This window comes from Betta splendens, chromosome 8, assembly GCF_900634795.4.
Source record: "Betta splendens chromosome 8, fBetSpl5.4, whole genome shotgun sequence".
NCBI classification, from domain to species: Eukaryota; Metazoa; Chordata; class Actinopteri; order Anabantiformes; family Osphronemidae; genus Betta; species Betta splendens.
Genome location: NC_040888.2, coordinates 12380240 through 12397818, shown reverse-complemented (window position 1 = coordinate 12397818; position 17579 = coordinate 12380240). Strand labels below are relative to the sequence as shown.

At 47.0% G+C, this 17579-nt stretch overlaps 3 long non-coding RNA genes across 4 annotated transcripts; all 3 read left to right on the top strand.

Moving 5' to 3' along the window:
- The first annotated feature begins 2968 nt into the window (after positions 1-2968).
- On the top strand, positions 2969-3908 carry LOC129604417 (uncharacterized). Of its 2 annotated transcripts, XR_008695252.1 has the most exons (5): positions 2969-2991; positions 3357-3400; positions 3481-3575; positions 3663-3758; positions 3852-3908. It is a non-coding gene; the product is annotated as an uncharacterized LOC129604417 (long non-coding RNA). The 2 variants fall into 2 exon arrangements; XR_008695251.1 differs by lacking the exon at positions 2969-2991 and having other exon boundaries at positions 3338-3400.
- A 4017-nt stretch (positions 3909-7925) lies between these two features.
- LOC129604416 (uncharacterized) lies at positions 7926-9892 on the top strand. Its single transcript, XR_008695250.1, has 3 exons — positions 7926-9319; positions 9688-9731; positions 9812-9892. It is a non-coding gene; the product is annotated as an uncharacterized LOC129604416 (long non-coding RNA).
- A 4830-nt stretch (positions 9893-14722) lies between these two features.
- LOC114860103 (uncharacterized) lies at positions 14723-16783 on the top strand. The gene is made up of 3 exons (XR_008695253.1): positions 14723-14764; positions 14901-16427; positions 16506-16783. It is a non-coding gene; the product is annotated as an uncharacterized LOC114860103 (long non-coding RNA).
- The last annotated feature ends 796 nt before the right edge of the window (positions 16784-17579 follow it).

Sequence of the window (17579 nt, the reverse complement as noted above, 5' to 3'; positions counted from 1 at the left end):
TGTCCCCTGATTTAAATGCTCTCTTCTTCTCCTTTAGCAGAGCTTTAATATCAGGGGTGACCCATGGCTTGCTGTTGGTGAAACACCGAACCCGCCTGGTGGGAACAGTGTTTTCACAGCAGAAGTTTATGTAGTCCGTTACACAGTCTGTTATTGCGTTAATGTCCTCCCCATGTGGGTCGCAGAGCTCCGTCCACACAGTGGTGTTAAAACAGTCCCTGAGAGCCTCCTCGCTCTCAGCTGTCCACCTCTTCACTGTGCGGGGCACCACCGGCTGCCTGTGTACAACAGGTTTATACACAGGCAGGAGATGCAGGATGTTGTGGTCAGCTCTGCCCAGCGGTGGGAGGGAGGATGCAGCGTAGGCCTCTTTGGTGTTGGCATAGAATAAGTCCAGTGTTTTATTGTCTCTGGTGGGGCAGGTCACATACTGGGTGTATGTAGGCAGAGCAGCTGAAGGAGGTGCATGGTTAAAGTCCCCAGAGATCAGGAAGAGGGCCTGTGGGTGCTGTGTTTGCAGCCTGCTGGTGACTGAGAGCAGGGTCTCAGAAGCTGTGTCAGCGTTAGCGGAGGGTGGGACGTACACAGCAATTATTATAACGTGTGTGAACTCCCGTGGCAGGTAGAATGGCCTCATGCCCACCGCTAACAGCTCAAGGGCAAAGAGCCCAAGCCTTTAGATATACTGCAAATGGTTGAAGAACAGGTTGCTGAGATATGATTAGATAAAGACTTTACAATAATATACAACACTGGAAGCGGCGAAATCAAGCGGAAATAATGAGACGAAGAAAATACACCATGGGGAATTATTTTATTTACAAAAAACAACTTTTCACAGTATGTTGGGGCTAGCAGAAAAGTTAGCTGCCCCTGGCAACCGTAGTGTCAGTAGTGAAGGACTTCTCGCTGTCTCCAACGTCTGCGTCTCTCCCTGCGTTTTCACGCACGTCCGTGCATGTGCATAACATTGCCATGGAAACCGCTGACGTTAGTCTTTCAGGCTTTGACTCCAACAAGGTTCACGAGTGGACTAAGAGGCACTGATAACAAAACCATCTGTGTTGTGATCTTTGCAGGCGAAATGGGTCGTCATTTGCCCCAGGGCCTTGTGAAGCTCTGGAGTCGCTTCAAGCGTTGGAGAAAACCGAGGATTCCAGCCGGAGCAGCCGGTGGCGAAGGTAAGCGGTTCCTCCTAGCATCTTAACTAGTGTGTACAGTCTGACGATCCAACGATTTAAACACTGAAATTAAAGGTTTAAATATACAAATTGCTAAGTGTAATAGCAGTTGAATGTTTACAAGGTGGAACGTTGCCATTTGTTTTGAGGGTACAGTTTTCCCCATGTATCGTTTAAACATTGCTCCAAACTAAAGATGGCGCCTTTGCGCCAGTTCTTGAGCACCATGGCAACAAGATGCCCAAGTTAAAAGTAGCTTAAATAGGCTCTATTAAAACTTTAGCTTTTTACAGGAGTGCTATGCTTTTCTTACAGCATTAACAGACCAGCGTTCACAGGAAGCTGCAGCATTTGTGTTTTTTTTGACTTTCTAGGAGAGGCTGTTTAGTAAATTAAATAAAATTAAATGACAACCCCACAGCTTGCTCTGCAAGCTTCACATGTCTCCTGTTGTACAGTGTGTGACTGTTTTTTCTGTTCTATTTACTTCCAGGTGGTCCAGATGGGCCGAACGGCGTCCACGTCCATCCTTCACCCACTCCTCAGGTGGGTGACTCATACACACCCATCCACCTTCTCCTCCACGCTCTCTTGTTTTGTCTGCTGGTCCTTCTGTTTCCCTTCACCCCCTCCTGTTCCTTGTTGCTTTGATGTTCTTGCTTTTTCTCCTTCACCCTGTCCTACTCCTTCTTTTTTTCTTCGTCTGCTTTCTCACTCTCTTCTGCTTCCTCTGGTACTTGGTGCTCTGAACATCTTTTCCCTTTTCTCCTTACCCCCTTCTCCTACTCCTTCTTCTTCTTCTTCCTCACTCTCTTCTGCTCACTCTGCTTCTCTGGCTCTCCTCCTCACTCTTCTTCATCTCTCCTTTTTCTTCTCCCTCGCCCTCCTCTGCTTACTCTGGTACTTGTTGCTCTGCTGTCCTTCCCTTTTCTCCTTCACCTCTGCTGTTCCTAGTTGTTCTGCTGTCTTTCCTTTTTGTCCTTCACCCTCTCCTACTCCTTCTTCTTCTTCCTCACCCTCTTCTGCTTATCTTGTCTGTTGTGCTCTGATGGCCCTTCCTTTGTCCCCTTTACCTTCTCCTGTGACGGAGAGAGTGAAGGAGCTCATCCAGCAAGCTCATCTCCAGGAGAGGTAAGGAAGACCGTGATGAGGAGGGGGCTGCTCTGGAAGACTCAACTGTGGGACACTGTCCTACAGTGAAACCAGTCTTGGATTTGACCCCAGGGCACCTTTTTTGTAGTTTTATCTCTATACCATAAGTTTAAATGTTCATTCCAACTTGGAGAACTACCTTTGCGTCTGGCTGGGGCAGTTTTCAGGTCCCCGGCAGCGTCTGGCGCTGGGACCTTTCTTCTTTTCCTGGATGAACACAAGTTTAAATGTTAATTTTTACCCTGAGAACTAGCCTTTGCGTCTGGCTGGGCGGTTCTCAGGTCCCAGGTAGCGTCTGGCACCTGGGCCAGTTTTTGCTGTTTTTATATTTTAGCATGGCGGTTGGATGGACTTTTCTTTCACCCTGAAGGCTGAGTTCAGCGCCTGGCAGGGCCGTCGATCCCCCCATGCAGTGCCCTAGCGTCTGGCGGGGTAGCTATTATGTTTCCTCCACAGCGATAGAAGGTCAGCTCAGTCACAGTGGCACTGGGGACACATGTCGTCTCCCACTGAAGCTCCTCGGTGGCAGATGACTGCAGTGGTCAGGTGTTATGGAGGAGACACATGGCTGTCTGCAGTCCACATCCTGCTCCACACTTACAGGGAGCAGTGGACTGACGCTTACTGACCATTACGTCTGTCTTTCCAGTGGACAAAGGTGAGTACAAGATTTGTTTGGTTGACAGTTTCAAAGGAAGTAGTTGAATAAAATATATTTATATTTATTATGTTAATTTTATGTGAGATTAATATGAATGAGTTTTTTATTACATGTAGGCTTAATTAAATGAGGAGAGGAGGTTGGAGGCCAACAGCAAACCAGAATCAAGCTCCTGCTGAATGGTAAATTATTCATTGATCTGTTGTTTTTGCATAATAATTGTTATATTCAGTCATTTGCTATTGTGGTCTTATTAGTCCAACAATTGATTTTAAAGAGAGTAGTTGAGTAGAAATAAATATGTTTGTATTACATTGAAATTTAAAGTGATCCTAAAATGAATCATCTTTCTTCACATTTAGGTTTATTAGGAGAAGGAGACGAGGGAACCAGGAGATGAGCAACGGTGAATTCAACTACAATGTTCTTCAAGTATTTCTCTGATCTATTTACTCACTCTGTGTTCTAATGCTTTCACTTTACCAGAGACAACCAATCTGGACCAAGAGCCGGCATTCCAAGCAGCCCGGACCTAAGCTGTCAAACCGATCGCAGGAACCACAGCTGCACAATTACGTTCAGTAAGAATGACACGTCCTAGCTTATTCGTAGTCTGTACTTTACTTCATGTGCTCCTGAAGCCAATGTTTTCATTTTGGTTGCGACAGGTGCAGCTGTGGAGGCTGGAGAACTGTGACAACAGAGACCATAGGACCACCTGGAGAGAAGTTGTCACCTGTGTCTATGGAGGCTCAATGCAATAAGTAATTTACCTAAGTAGTAAAGTTGTGGTAAGCTTAACATCACAATGCAGACTTGTATGTTAACAACACATCTGTTTATGATGTTTCTTCTAGCATCCTGCAGCTCTTCGCTCTCTCCAGCCTCTGGTCCAGACAGAGGGGAGCCTCCCAGTCCTAATCACATAGAGGAAGTGTCTTTATCACTGCTTTCTCTGTGCTGCTGGGTTTGGGAGACTCTTCACATAACCAGTGGTGTTGGCCTCCATCTGTAAACAGAAGACGGTCAAGACAAGTGGTTGTCATAAATACTGTGTGTGTGTATATATATATATATATATATATATATATATATATTTATATGTATATAATGTCATTAAGAAAATAAAAGAACTGCTTTGTCTGAAGATGCTGTAGATTATTTCTTTGTGTTCTACAGTGTATACCTACTTACCATTTAGTACTGTAAATCTGAGCGCTGTGGTGAAAACTACAGAGTGTTACCTTTATAAAGAAAGAAAAGAAATAAGAATAAGAAAACCTTTAATAGTCCCGCAGTGGGGGAAATTACCTCTTCACAACAGCAGTACAGATGAGCAAGCATACAGTACAGAACAGTTTGTGTTGGCACAGTACAAAGCAGTACAGTACAGTTAGAGTGAGTAGTGAGGTCATTGCAGGGTTATTGCACAGTAAGGGTATAAAGATTTGTACGGTAACAATATACATGATTGTTCACAGATTTACACAAATATTGTGCAGAGCAGGTTGCTATATAAACCACTGATGCAGTGGGTGAGTGACTGTGGTGGGATGTGGTCAACAGTTCTGATTGTACAGTCTGACAGCAGCAGGTAGGAAGGATCTACGATATCTCTCCTTCACACAGCGAGGGTGGATCAGTCTGCTACTGAAGCTGCTCTCCAGAGCAGACAGTGAGTCCTCCAGTGGGTGAGAGACCTGGTCCATGATGGATGTCAGTTTAGCCAGGACCCTTCTCTCACCCACCTCCTGCACCGTGTCCAGAGTGCAGCCCAGGACAGAGCTGGACTTTCTGATGATCCTGTCCAGTCTCTTCCTGTCCCTCGCTGTGATGCTGCTGCCCCAGCAGACCACACCGTACAGGACGGCTGATGCCACCACAGAGTCATAGAAGGTCTTCAGGAGTGGCCCCTTCACTCCAAAAGACCGCAGTCTCCTCAGCAGGTAGAGTCTGCTCTGACCCTTCCTGTACAGTGCATCCGTGTTATGAGTCCAGTCCAGTTTATTGTTCAGATGCACTCCCAGGTACTTGTAAGAGTCCACTCTCTCAATGTCCCTTCCCTGGATGTGCATCGGTGGGATGACAGCAGGCTGCTGTCTGCGGAAATCCACCACCATCTCCTTCGTTTTCCCTACATTGATCAGGAGGTGGTTCCGCTGGCACCAGTCCACAAAGTTCTGAGTGAGTCCTCTGTACTCTGCATCGTCATCATCGGTGATCAGTCAGGGCTCGATGTAGGAGGAAGATGACAGCGTCGTCTACTCCTATGCCGTGTCGGTAGGCGAACTGCAGCGGGTCCAGGTAGGTTCCCACTGCAGAGCGGAGGTGACCCAGGACCAGTCTCTCCAGTGTCTTCATCAGGTGTGATGTCAGAGCCACTGGTCTGAAGCTGCTGGGGTCTTTGGCGTGCGGTGTCTTGGGCACTGGTACCACGCAGGAGGTCTTCCAGAGCTGTGGTACCACCCTCAGCTTGAGGCTCAGGTTGAAGACATGCTCCATAACTCCACACAGTTCGCCTGCACAGGACTTAAGGAGTCTGGAGCTGATGCCGTCTGGTCCAGCTGCTTTCCTGGCCTTGATCTTCCTGAGCTCACTTCTCACCTGGGTGCTGGAGAAGGATAGGGGTGGAGGGAGTGTCTTAGTGTGGTGTGAAGCGAGGGGTTGAGGAAGTGACTCAGTGTGGTGTGAAGTGAGGGGGTGTGGTTGGGATGAGTCACCAGTCGTCAGGGCTGAGGGTAGAGGGCTTTGTGTAAAGGTGTGAAGGGCTGTGGGGGCTGGTAATCCAGTGGTATGAGGTGACAAGAGGTTCGGAGGCAGCTGCTGGGAGGTGTGAGTGGGTGCTTGGTCAAACCTATTAAAGTGTGAGTTCAGCTCGTTGACCCAGCTCAGGTCCACCTCAGCCTGTGGGTGTGGAGCTTTGAAGCCTGAGATGGTTTTTCAGGCTCCTCCACACCTCACTCACATTGTTCTGCTGCAGCTGCCTCCTCCATCTTCCTCCTGTAGCTGGACTTCCCCTCACGGATTTTCCTCCTCAGCTCCTTCTGCACCCTCCTCAGCTCCTCCCTGTCCCCTGATTTAAATGCTCTCTTCTTCTCCTTTAGCAGAGCTTTAATATCAGGGGTGACCCATGGCTTGCTGTTGGTGAAACACCGAACCCGCCTGGTGGGAACAGTGTTTTCACAGCAGAAGTTTATGTAGTCCGTTACACAGTTTGTTATTGCGTTAATGTCCTCCCCATGTGGGTCGCAGAGCTCCGTCCACACAGTGGTGTTAAAACAGTCCCTGAGAGCCTCCTCGCTCTCAGCTGTCCACCTCTTCACTGTGCGGGGCACCACCGGCTGCCTGTGTACAACAGGTTTATACACAGGCAGGAGATGCAGGATGTTTGTGGTCAGCTCTGCCCAGCGGTGGGAGGGAGGGAGGATGCAGCGTAGGCCTCTGTGGTGTTGGCATAGAATAAGTCCAGTGTTTTATTGTCTCTGGTGGGGCAGGTCACATACTGGGTGTATGTAGGCAGAGCAGCTGAAGGAGGTGCATGGTTAAAGTCCCCAGAGATCAGGAAGAGGGCCTGTGGGTGCTGTGTTTGCAGCCTGCTGGTGACTGAGAGCAGGGTCTCAGAAGCTGTGTCAGCGTTAGCGGAGGGTGGGACGTACACAGCAATTATTATAACGTGTGTGAACTCCCGTGGCAGGTAGAATGGCCTCATGCCCACCGCTAACAGCTCAAGGGCAAAGAGCCCAAGCCTTTAGATATACTGCAAATGGTTGAAGAAACAGCTTTCGTTTGAATTTAGGTATGTTTCCCAGGCGTTTGAGCTGAAAAATGCCCAGAAATTGCCATAATAATGCATACTCCAACTCAGAAGGTGGCGGGTAATGCACTACCCAGTTTGCCAAGTGCCAAATACCCAAAGAAAAAAGACGAAGAAGAAGTCTCGAGATCTGATTGGTTATCGTAACTGTCCGTTCGTGTACAGCGCACAGGAGCCTGTTTTGTTGGTTCTGAACGCCCTCAGGCAGTCCTCAATGGTCCTAGCAACACAAGCCTGCTGAGATATGATTAGATAAAGACTTTACAATAATATACAACACTGGAAGCGGCGAAATCAAGCGGAAATAATGAGACGAAGAAAATACACCATGGGGAATTATTTTATTTACAAAAACAACTTTTCACAGTATGTTGGGGCTAGCAGAAAAGTTAGCTGCCCCTGGCAACCGTAGTGTCAGTAGTGAAGGACTTCCTCGCTGTCTCCAACGTCTGCGTCTCTCCTGCGTTTTCACGCACGTCCGTGCATGTGCATAAATGCCATGGAAACCGCTGACGTTAGTCTCTTCAGGCTTTGACTCCACAAGTTCACGAGTGGACTAAGAGGCACTGATAACAAAACCATCTGTGTTGTGATCTTTGCAGGCGAAATGGGTCGTCATTTGCCCCAGGGCCTTGTGAAGCTCTGGAGTCGCTTCAAGCGTTGGAGAAACCGGAGGATCCAGCCGGAGCAGCCGGTGGCGAAGGTAAGCGGTTCCTCCTAGCATCTTAACTAGTGTGTACAGTCTGACGATCAACGATTTTAAACACTGAATTAAAGGTTAAATAATACAAATTGCTAAGTGTAATAGCAGTTGAATGTTTACAAAGGTGGAACGTTGCCATTTTGTTTTGAGGGTACAGTTTTCCCCATGTATCGTTTAACATTTGCTAAAATAAAGATGGCGCCTTTGCGCCAGTTCTTGAGCACCATGGCAACAAGATGCCCAAGTTAAAAGTAGCTTAAATAGGCTCTATTAAAACTTTAGCTTTTTACAGAGTGCTATGCTTTTCTTACAGCATTAACAGACCAGCGTTCACAGGAAGCTGCAGCATTTGTGTTTTTTTGACTTTCTAGGAGAGGCTGTTTAGTAAATTAAATATAAATTAAATGACAACCCCACAGCTTGCTCTGCAGCTTCACATGTCTCCTGTTGTACAGTGTGTGACTGTTTTTCTGTTCTATTTACTTCCAGGTGGTCCAGATGGGCCTAACGGCGTCCACGTCCATCCTTCACCCACTCCTCAGGTGGGTGACTCATACACACCCCATCCACCTTCTCCTCCACGCTCTCTTGTTTTTTGGTCTGCTGGTCCTTCTGTTTCCCCTTCACCCCCTCCTGTTCCTTGTTGCTTTGATGTTCTTGCTTTTTCTCCTTCACCCTGTCCTACTCCTTCTTTTTCTTCTTCTTCTTTCTCACTCTCTTCTGCTTCCTCTGGTACTTGGTGCTCTGACATCTTTCCCTTTTCTCCTTACCCTTCTCCTACTCCTTCTTCTTCTTCTTCCTCACTCTCTTCTGCTCACTCTGCTTCTCTGTGCTCTCCTCCTCACTCTCTCATCTCTCCTTTTTCTTCTCCCTCGCCCTCCTCTGCTTACTCTGGTACTTGTTGCTCTGCTGTCCTTCCCTTTTCTCCTTCACCCTCTGCTGTTCCTAGTTGTTCTGCTGTCTTTCCTTTTTGTCCTTCACCCTCTCCTACTCCTTCTTCTTCTTCCTCACCCTCTTCTGCTTACTCTTGTCTTTGTTGCTCTGATGCCCTTCCTTTGTCCCCTTTACCCTCTCCTGTGACGGAGAGAGTGAAGGAGCTCATCCAGCAGCTCATCTTCCAGGAGAGGTAAGGAAGACAGTGATGAGGAGGGGGCTGCTCTTGGAAGACTCAACTGTGGGACACTGTTTCCTACAGTGAAACCAGTCTTGGATTTGACCCCAGGGCACCTTTTTTGTAGTTTTATCTCTATACCATAAGTTTAAATGTTCATTCCAACTTTGAGAACTAGCCTTTGCGTCTGGCTGGGCAGTTTTCAGGTCCCCGGCAGCGTCTGGCGCTGGGACCTTTCTTTCTTTCCTGGATGAACACAAGTTTAAATGTTAATTTTTACCCTGAGAACTAGCCTTTGCGTCTGGCTGGGCGGTTCTCAGGTCCCAGGTAGCGTCTGGCACCTGGGCCAGTTTTTGCTGTTTTTTATATTTTAGCATGGCGGTTGGATGGACTTTTCTTTCACCCTGAAGGCTGAGTTCAGCGCCTGGCAGGGCCGTCGATCCCCCCATGCAAGTTGCCCTAGCGTCTGGCGGGGTAGCTATTATGTTTCCTCCACAGCGATAGAAGGTCAGCTCAGTCACAGTGGCACTGGGGACACATGTCGTCTCCCACTGAAGCTCCTCGGTGGCAGATGACTGCAGTGTCAGGTGTTATGGAGGAGACACATGGCTGTCTGCAGTCCACATCCTGCTCCACACTACAGGGAGCAGTGACTGACGGCTACTGACCATTACGTCTGTCTTTCCAGTGGACAAAGGTGAGTACAAGATTTGGTTTGGTTGACAGTTTCAAAGGAAGTAGTTGAATAGAAATATATTTATATTTATTATGTTAAATTTTATGTGAGATTAAATATGAATGAGTTTTTTATTACATGTAGGCTTAATTAAATGAGGAGAGGAGGTTGGAGGCCAACAGCAAACCAGAATCAGCTCCTGCTGAATGTAAATTATTCATTGATCTGTTGTTTTTGCATAATAATTGTTATATTCAGGCATTTGCTATTGTGGTCTTATTAGTCCAACAATTGATTTTAAAGAGAGTAGTTGAGTAGAAATAAATATGTTTGTATTACATTGAAATTTAAAGTGATCCTAAAAATGAATCATCTTTCTTCACATTTAGGTTTATTAGGAGAAGGAGACGAGGGAACCAGGAGATGAGCAACGGTGAATTCAACTACAATGTTCTTCAAGTATTTCTCTGATCTATTTACTCACTCTGTGTTCTAATGCTTTCACTTTACCAGAGACAACCAATCTGGACCAAGAGCCGGCATTCCAAGCAGCCCGACCTAAGCTGTCAAACCGATCGCAGGAACCACAGCTGCACAATTACGTCAGTAAGAATGACACGTCCTAGCTTATTCGTAGTCTGTACTTTACTTCATGTGCTCCTGAAGCCAATGTTTTCATTTTGGTTGCGACAGGTGCAGCTGTGGAGGCTGGAGAACTGTGGACAACAGAGACATAGGACCACCTGGAGAGAAGTTGTCACCCTGTGTGCTATGGAGGCTCAATGCAATTAAGTAATTACCTAAGTAGTAAAGTTGTGGTAAGCTTAACATCTCAATGCAGACTTGTATGTTAACAAACACATCTGTTTATGATGTTTCTTCTAGCATCCTGCAGCTCTTCGCTCTCTCCAGCCCTCTGGTCCGACAGAGGGGAGCCTCCCAGTCCTAATCACATAGAGGAAGTGTCTTTATCACTGCTTTCTCTGTGCTGCTGGGTTTGGGAGACTCTTCACATAAACCGTGGTGTTGGCCTCCATCTGTAAACAGAAGACGGTCAAGACAAGTGGTTGTCATAAATACTGTTGTGTGTATATTATATATATATATTTATATATATATATATATATATATATATATATATATATATATATATATATTTGTATATAATGTCATTAAGAAAATAAAAGAACTGCTTTGTCTGAAGATGCTGTAGATTATTTCTTTGTGTTCTACAGTGTATACCTACTTACCATTTAGTACTGTAAATCTGAGCGCTGTGGTGAAAACTACAGAGTGTTACCTTTATAAAGAAAGAATAAGAAATAAAGAATAAGAAAACCTTTAATAGTCCCGCAGTGGGGAAATTACCTCTCACAACAGCAGTACAGATGAGCAAGAATACAGGTACAGAAAGTTTGTGTTGGCACAGTACAAAGCAGTACAGTACAGTTAGAGTGAGTATGAGGTCATTGCAGGGTTATTGCACAGTAATGGGTATAAGATTTGTACCGGTAACAATATACATGATTGTTCACAGATTTACACAATATTGTGCAGAGCAGGTTGCTATATAAACCACTGATGCAGTGGGTGAGTGACTGTGGTGGGATGTGGTCAACAGTTCTGATTGTACAGTCTGACAGCAGCAGGTAGGAAGGATCTACGATATCTCTCCTTCACACAGCGAGGGTGGATCAGTCTGCTACTGAAGCTGCTCTCCAGAGCAGACAGTGAGTCCTCCAGTGGGTGAGAGACCTGGTCCATGATGGATGTCAGTTTAGCCAGGACCCTTCTCTCACCCACCTCCTGCACCGTTGTCCAGAGTGCAGCCCAGGACAGAGCTGGACTTTCTGATGATCCTGTCCAGTCTCTTCCTGTCCCTCGCTGTGATGCTGCTGCCCCAGCAGACCACACCGTACAGGACGGCTGATGCCACCACAGAGTCATAGAAGGTCTTCAGGAGTGGCCCCTTCACTCCAAAAGACCGCAGTCTCCTCAGCAGGTAGAGTCTGCTCTGACCCTTCCTGTACAGTGCATCCGTGTTATGAGTCCAGTCCAGTTTATTGTTCAGATGCACTCCCAGGTACTTGTAAGAGTCCACTCTCTCAATGTCCCTTCCCTGGATGTGCATCGGTGGGATGACAGCAGGCTGCTGTCTGCGGAAATCCACCACCATCTCCTTCGTTTTCCCTACATTGATCAGGAGGTGGTTCCGCTGGCACCAGTCCACAAAGTTCTGAGTGAGTCCTCTGTACTCTGCATCGTCATCATCGGTGATCAGTCCGACGATCGCAGAGTCATCAGAGAACTTCTGCAGAACACAGCTGTCCGTGTGTGTCTGAAGTCTGACGTGTAGAGGGTGAAAAGGAAGGGGGCCAGTACAATCCCCTGTGGGGCCCCCACACTGCAGGTCAGAGTGTCAGACACACAGTCCCTGGCTCTCACAAACTGAGGCCTGTTTGTGAGAAAGTCCATAATCCACTCCGTCAGATGAAGGTCCACACCAGCCTCCTCCAGTTTGTGTTTCAGAAGCATCGGCTGGATGGTGTTGAAGGCCCTGGAGAAGTCAAAGAACATGATCCTCACAGTGCTGCCGGGCTTCTCTAGGTGAGAAAGAGCTCGATGTAGGAGGAAGATGACAGCGTCGTCTACTCCTATGCCGTGTCGGTAGGCGAACTGCAGCGGGTCCAGGTAGGTTCCCACTGCAGAGCGGAGGTGACCCAGGACCAGTCTCTCCAGTGTCTTCATCAGGTGTGATGTCAGAGCCACTGGTCTGAAGCTGCTGGGGTCTTTGGCGTGCGGTGTCTTGGGCACTGGTACCACGCAGGAGGTCTTCCAGAGCTGTGGTACCACCCTCAGCTTGAGGCTCAGGTTGAAGACATGCTCCATAACTCCACACAGTTCGCCTGCACAGGACTTAAGGAGTCTGGAGCTGATGCCGTCTGGTCCAGCTGCTTTCCTGGCCTTGATCTTCCTGAGCTCACTTCTCACCTGGGTGCTGGAGAAGGATAGGGGTGGAGGGAGTGTCTTAGTGTGGTGTGAAGCGAGGGGTTGAGGAAGTGACTCAGTGTGGTGTGAAGTGAGGGGGTGTGGTTGGGATGAGTCACCAGTCGTCAGGGCTGAGGGTAGAGGGCTTTGTGTAAAGGTGTGAAGGGCTGTGGGGGCTGGTAATCCAGTGGTATGAGGTGACAAGAGGTTCGGAGGCAGCTGCTGGGAGGTGTGAGTGGGTGCTTGGTCAAACCTATTAAAGTGTGAGTTCAGCTCGTTGACCCAGCTCAGGTCCCCCTCAGCCTGTGGGTGTGGAGCCTTTGAAGCCTGAGATGGTTTTCAGGCTCCTCCACACCTCACTCACATTGTTCTGCTGCAGCTGCTCCTCCATCTTCCTCCTGTAGCTGGACTTCCCCTCACGGATTTTCCTCCTCAGCTCCTTCTGCACCCTCCTCAGCTCCTCCCTGTCCCCTGATTTAAATGCTCTCTTCTTCTCCTTTAGCAGAGCTTTAATATCAGGGGTGACCCATGGCTTGCTGTTGGTGAAACACCGAACCCGCCTGGTGGGAACAGTGTTTTCACAGCAGAAGTTTATGTAGTCCGTTACACAGTCTGTTATTGCGTTAATGTCCTCCCCATGTGGGTCGCAGAGCTCCGTCCACACAGTGGTGTTAAAACAGTCCCCTGAGAGCCTCCTCGCTCTCAGCTGTCCACCTCTTCACTGTGCGGGGCACCACCGGCTGCCTGTGTACAACAGGTTTATACACAGGCAGGAGATGCAGGATGTTGTGGTCAGCTCTGCCCAGCGGTGGGAGGGAGGATGCAGCGTAGGCCTCTTTGGTGTTGGCATAGAATAAGTCCAGTGTTTTATTGTCTCTGGTGGGGCAGGTCACATACTGGGTGTATGTAGGCAGAGCAGCTGAAGGAGGTGCATGGTTAAAGTCCCCAGAGATCAGGAAGAGGGCCTGTGGGTGCTGTGTTTGCAGCCTGCTGGTGACTGAGAGCAGGGTCTCAGAAGCTGTGTCAGCGTTAGCGGAGGGTGGGACGTACACAGCAATTATTACACAGCAGCACCTCAGCGGTGATCTCGTGTCTGTCTCTGGGCAGAACCTACGGCGCTGCGCAGCGCGATCAGCTGCTCCGCGGTGTAAACAATGCGCGCTCTGACCCCCGACGCACATCGTAGCTTTAAAACAGCAGTTTGTACTGCGCCAAACTTAGAAAAACTATATAAAAGCGGTGTACAGGTTGTGTACACTAATGCTACTAACAAAACACTAAAAAGATAATATTGAGTAGGTGAAGAAAGTAATAAATAGAACCAGTTGTTGTGACCAGCAGCCAGCTCGACCGGCGCCGGAGAAAAAAAGAAAAAAAAGAAATATACTACTGTCGCTTTTAAGATGACCACATTTTAACCCAAACTATCGTATGAAATTCAACAACTTTAAAAGTCACGTGAATTTTAAAACAAACTTATTCTATGGGCACATAGCCTATGGAAATCAAGGAGGTTCAGTTATTTCGACAATTTTATTGATTTTCGGAACTAGAGACTTGATGTCGTGTCCGTGTTTTCTTTTGCATGTTTTTAACATCGCAATGTCCAACGCACCTTGAATACCGCAGCGGCAGAAGGATTCGGCCTCATTGAACAGGTTGAATCCGCTCCTGAACCGTAGCGTCCAACTCGCAGACAGGCCGGTAAAGTAGCTCGGTCTATTGGCCAGTCTCTGCACCACCGGAGTCTTTTACTAGTTTGTTAACATTTTGAACTCGCGTTTCTTATTTTCGCTTTAAACACGATAATTACTGTATGTCTGGCAACACTGATAGATGCTGGCAAGCAGAGGCAGAGAAGCATCTCCTACAACTGCAGGGTTTCCTTTGGTTAAACAAATTCTGTCTCTGCTCTTTAAGTTTGTTTCGGTTTGTTCCGTGTAATTCTAATTTAAACTATTGGTTTATTACTATTTTTGTTTCAGGTGCCCCAACCAACCTTCTTATCAAGCCTCTCTTCCACCGCTACCACCTCTTAGCAAGCCTCTGGTGGGACGGGTTCATCCTCTGTGCTGAGACTTAATTATGATATGCCACAGCAACGTCAGCCCCAAGTATTGGCTGAGGTGGAGTCAACTTTAGCAGCAGTGATGCAGCATCATAATGCACAGTACGTAAGTCTTGTTTGTATGTGTATGTACTTGTAACAGTATATTGTTCATATGTTGCGTTTGTTCCTAGAAAGTCTGTCATTTACCAGTTTGTCCAATCTGTTACTGTCTGCTACATTCATGCTGCTGCCCCACAGACCACAGCGTAAAACATTGGCCACCACAGACTCATAGAACATCCTCAGCATGGAGCTGCAGACGCTAAAGGATCTGAGCCTCCTCAGAAAGTACATCCTGCTCTAAGCCTCCTTGCACACAGCTGAGAGTGCTTTTTCCAGTCCAGTTTACTGTCCAAGTACACTCCCAGGTGTTTTTACTTGGTCTCAACCTAAACAAACCTTTATAGTCCAGATATTACGGTAGCTTTCAACACTATACCAACAGAAGGTGTTTGAATATATTACTGTAATTTTTTCATACTTTTTTTTACTGTCTCACTACAGATGAAGTAAACATTCTTCAGGAGATTTCTCTTCAGGTGGTAAACAGCAGTAATGCCTCCATGATTGTGGAGGATAAGTGTCCAGTTCTGCAGGTGGGACAGTACTCCACCTTGGCTCTTTCCCTGCGACAGCTCTTCACCGATGGGTTTCTACATGAGTTCAGTTTATTGGTGCAGCTGCGGAGTCCTCAGAGACAAGAACACAGTGTTTTCACCATGCTCAGCCCTAACAACCACCTCATGATGCAACTGCGAATCAGTACTCATGCAGTCATTTTCATAGGAACACAGCAACAACATTATGAGACGGCGGTAGAGAACGTCATATCCCCCCCCTTCTACATATTCACCACCCGCTCAGAAGAACAAAACCACAAGACGGAAAAAGACCAGCGTCAGGGATCGAGCTGTTCGTCCTGCCCGGACAAAAAGGAGCAGTGATGAGGAAAACGCGTGCAAGGCTTCTCCTACTCATCATCAGCAGGTTCAACAAAGCAAGACCACCAGTGTTCCTTCTGTGTGCCGTTTTGTAACCGTCCGCAGACGTGGCGCTGCCACCAAACACCAGCTCCCTAAGAAAAGAATCAGTGTGCTCAACTCTTCAAATGACTTTTCCTCTGGATATTTTTCTGCCAAAAGGATTCTTCGACCTATCAGGAGAAGCAAGGCACCTTCAACATTTATTTTGTCCAGTGCAGAGAACTCAGTGAATGTTGCAGGACCTTCCAGTGTACCCACCAATCCCCTTCAAGAGATATCCCTTAATGAGTCATCAGACCCCAGCAATAGACCCGTCCTTAGAATGATGCGACCCGAGTCGTGACATGTGGCCTCCTCAAGGGAGCATTTATAGATTTACTGACTGAACCTTGTGGATGTTAAGGACGTGTATGCTAAGGAAGGATCCCAGTGACGGGACATTTGCTGCTCATCGTTGCCGTTCAGAGGGATGAGACGGTCCAGCAGACGGGGTGGATGCTGTCAGCTGCAGGCTGGACTCACTGCATTAGTCTCTGTGGAGCTTTTCATGCATCAGCTTGTCTGGAAGCAGATTCCTTTCCAAGCGTGTATATAAATGTGACTTTTCCTTGTGGATAAGAGCTAAATCTTGATTTTGATGTATCTGGGACTTTACTGAAGCAGATGTGTGCTGATGTTGTCATTGTCACTTTAGTATTTTACAGTTTTAGCAGTGTTAGTATTTTTTTTATACATGCTCTGCTCTCGCTGTGGAAAAATACGTTTAAATCAATCCAACCAAATATATAAAATAATGACGTGAATGATGAAGAATGCTATTGAAGTAATTACATTGTAATACAAAAAAAAAAAAAAATGATAAAAATTAAGTAAAAAAATAAAAAAAAATAAAAATAAATAAAAATCACACTCCTGCTGTGAACCCGTTTTTGTGGGCAGTACCAAGATCATAAGGCGCATAAACCAACCTCGTGTTAAGCCAACACCTCCGTCTCCTGCAGAGGAGCTCCGCAATGGGGAAATCCACAGGTCAGCAAGAAAGCAAAAGGTCAGTCCCCGCCATCATGTTGTGAAGACTTACTTTGGAACATTTAAGATGCTGCGTGTGTCCTTTCTCTGCTTCCAGAGACTGCGCCCTACAGAACCTTGCAGCGCAGATGAAGGCACTCCCTAAAGTTGTGGGCTGTGAGCTGCCACCTACTCGGGATTTGCTGGTTATAGACGGACATGGATCTACTCTGCAGCTTGCATTATTACACGCCAAGTGTGTGTTTCACTGTTTGATAATGGAAGGGAACAAATTCAATACTTGGTGGAGAAAACGTTGGCTGAAATACATCTGAATCTGAACTGTGATGAAGAAAAATAACGTGACAGCGGATGAAGCTACTCCACAACATTCTTATGTGGAAAAAAACCCCACATACTTGAGAGCAACAGTGTCTCCTGAGACACTGGTTGTGGAGAAGACTTCACCAAAGGTCCCTTCTCCTATCTTTACACACTTTTTCATCCGGTGAGGGAGAATACACTCCTCCCAGGGAAGGGCACGTGGCTTTGCAATGCATAACAACAACAGAGGAGCGAGCAGGTTTCACGGGCGAGGACGAGGAAGAGACTTCAGACGGAATTGGCACAACAGAGACACAGGAGGCGCATCTGGAGATCCAGGAAACGCTTGCCACATCTGCGGCGAGATGGGACACTGGAGGAAGTACTGCCCCCGGTTGTGGAAGAATTATTGAAAGAGCAGAGTTTTGCGTACAGCGGTGGGTAACGCCTAGCTAGCTACCACTATTACTGTCATTCAGTCAGTGTTTTTGTAATGTGGATTTTTCACTTTTCTTTAAAAAAAAAGAAATGATTAAAAAACTTTCCGACTTGGCCCGCAAACTTCAAGTGTGAGATAAAGCGCGTTGGGATCGTTAACCACACGTTACTAGTCGAGGCATTACTAGTCGAAATCCTCTAGTGAGTTGGAGAATGAAGTGCTCCAGAGAGCACTTCGTGACAGCGGATGAAGTTGTTCCCGAGAACAGGAAAAAAAAACAGTTGTGATTCTGATGTTGGTAATAACATGAGATGTATTCATTAGGTAATTACTACAGAAAATGTCTTATTACCAATATGTTTCTTCATAGTGTGAATTTGAGGTTTGACTGGAGTTTGACATGCTGCATTTTTCACGCAGTCACTTATT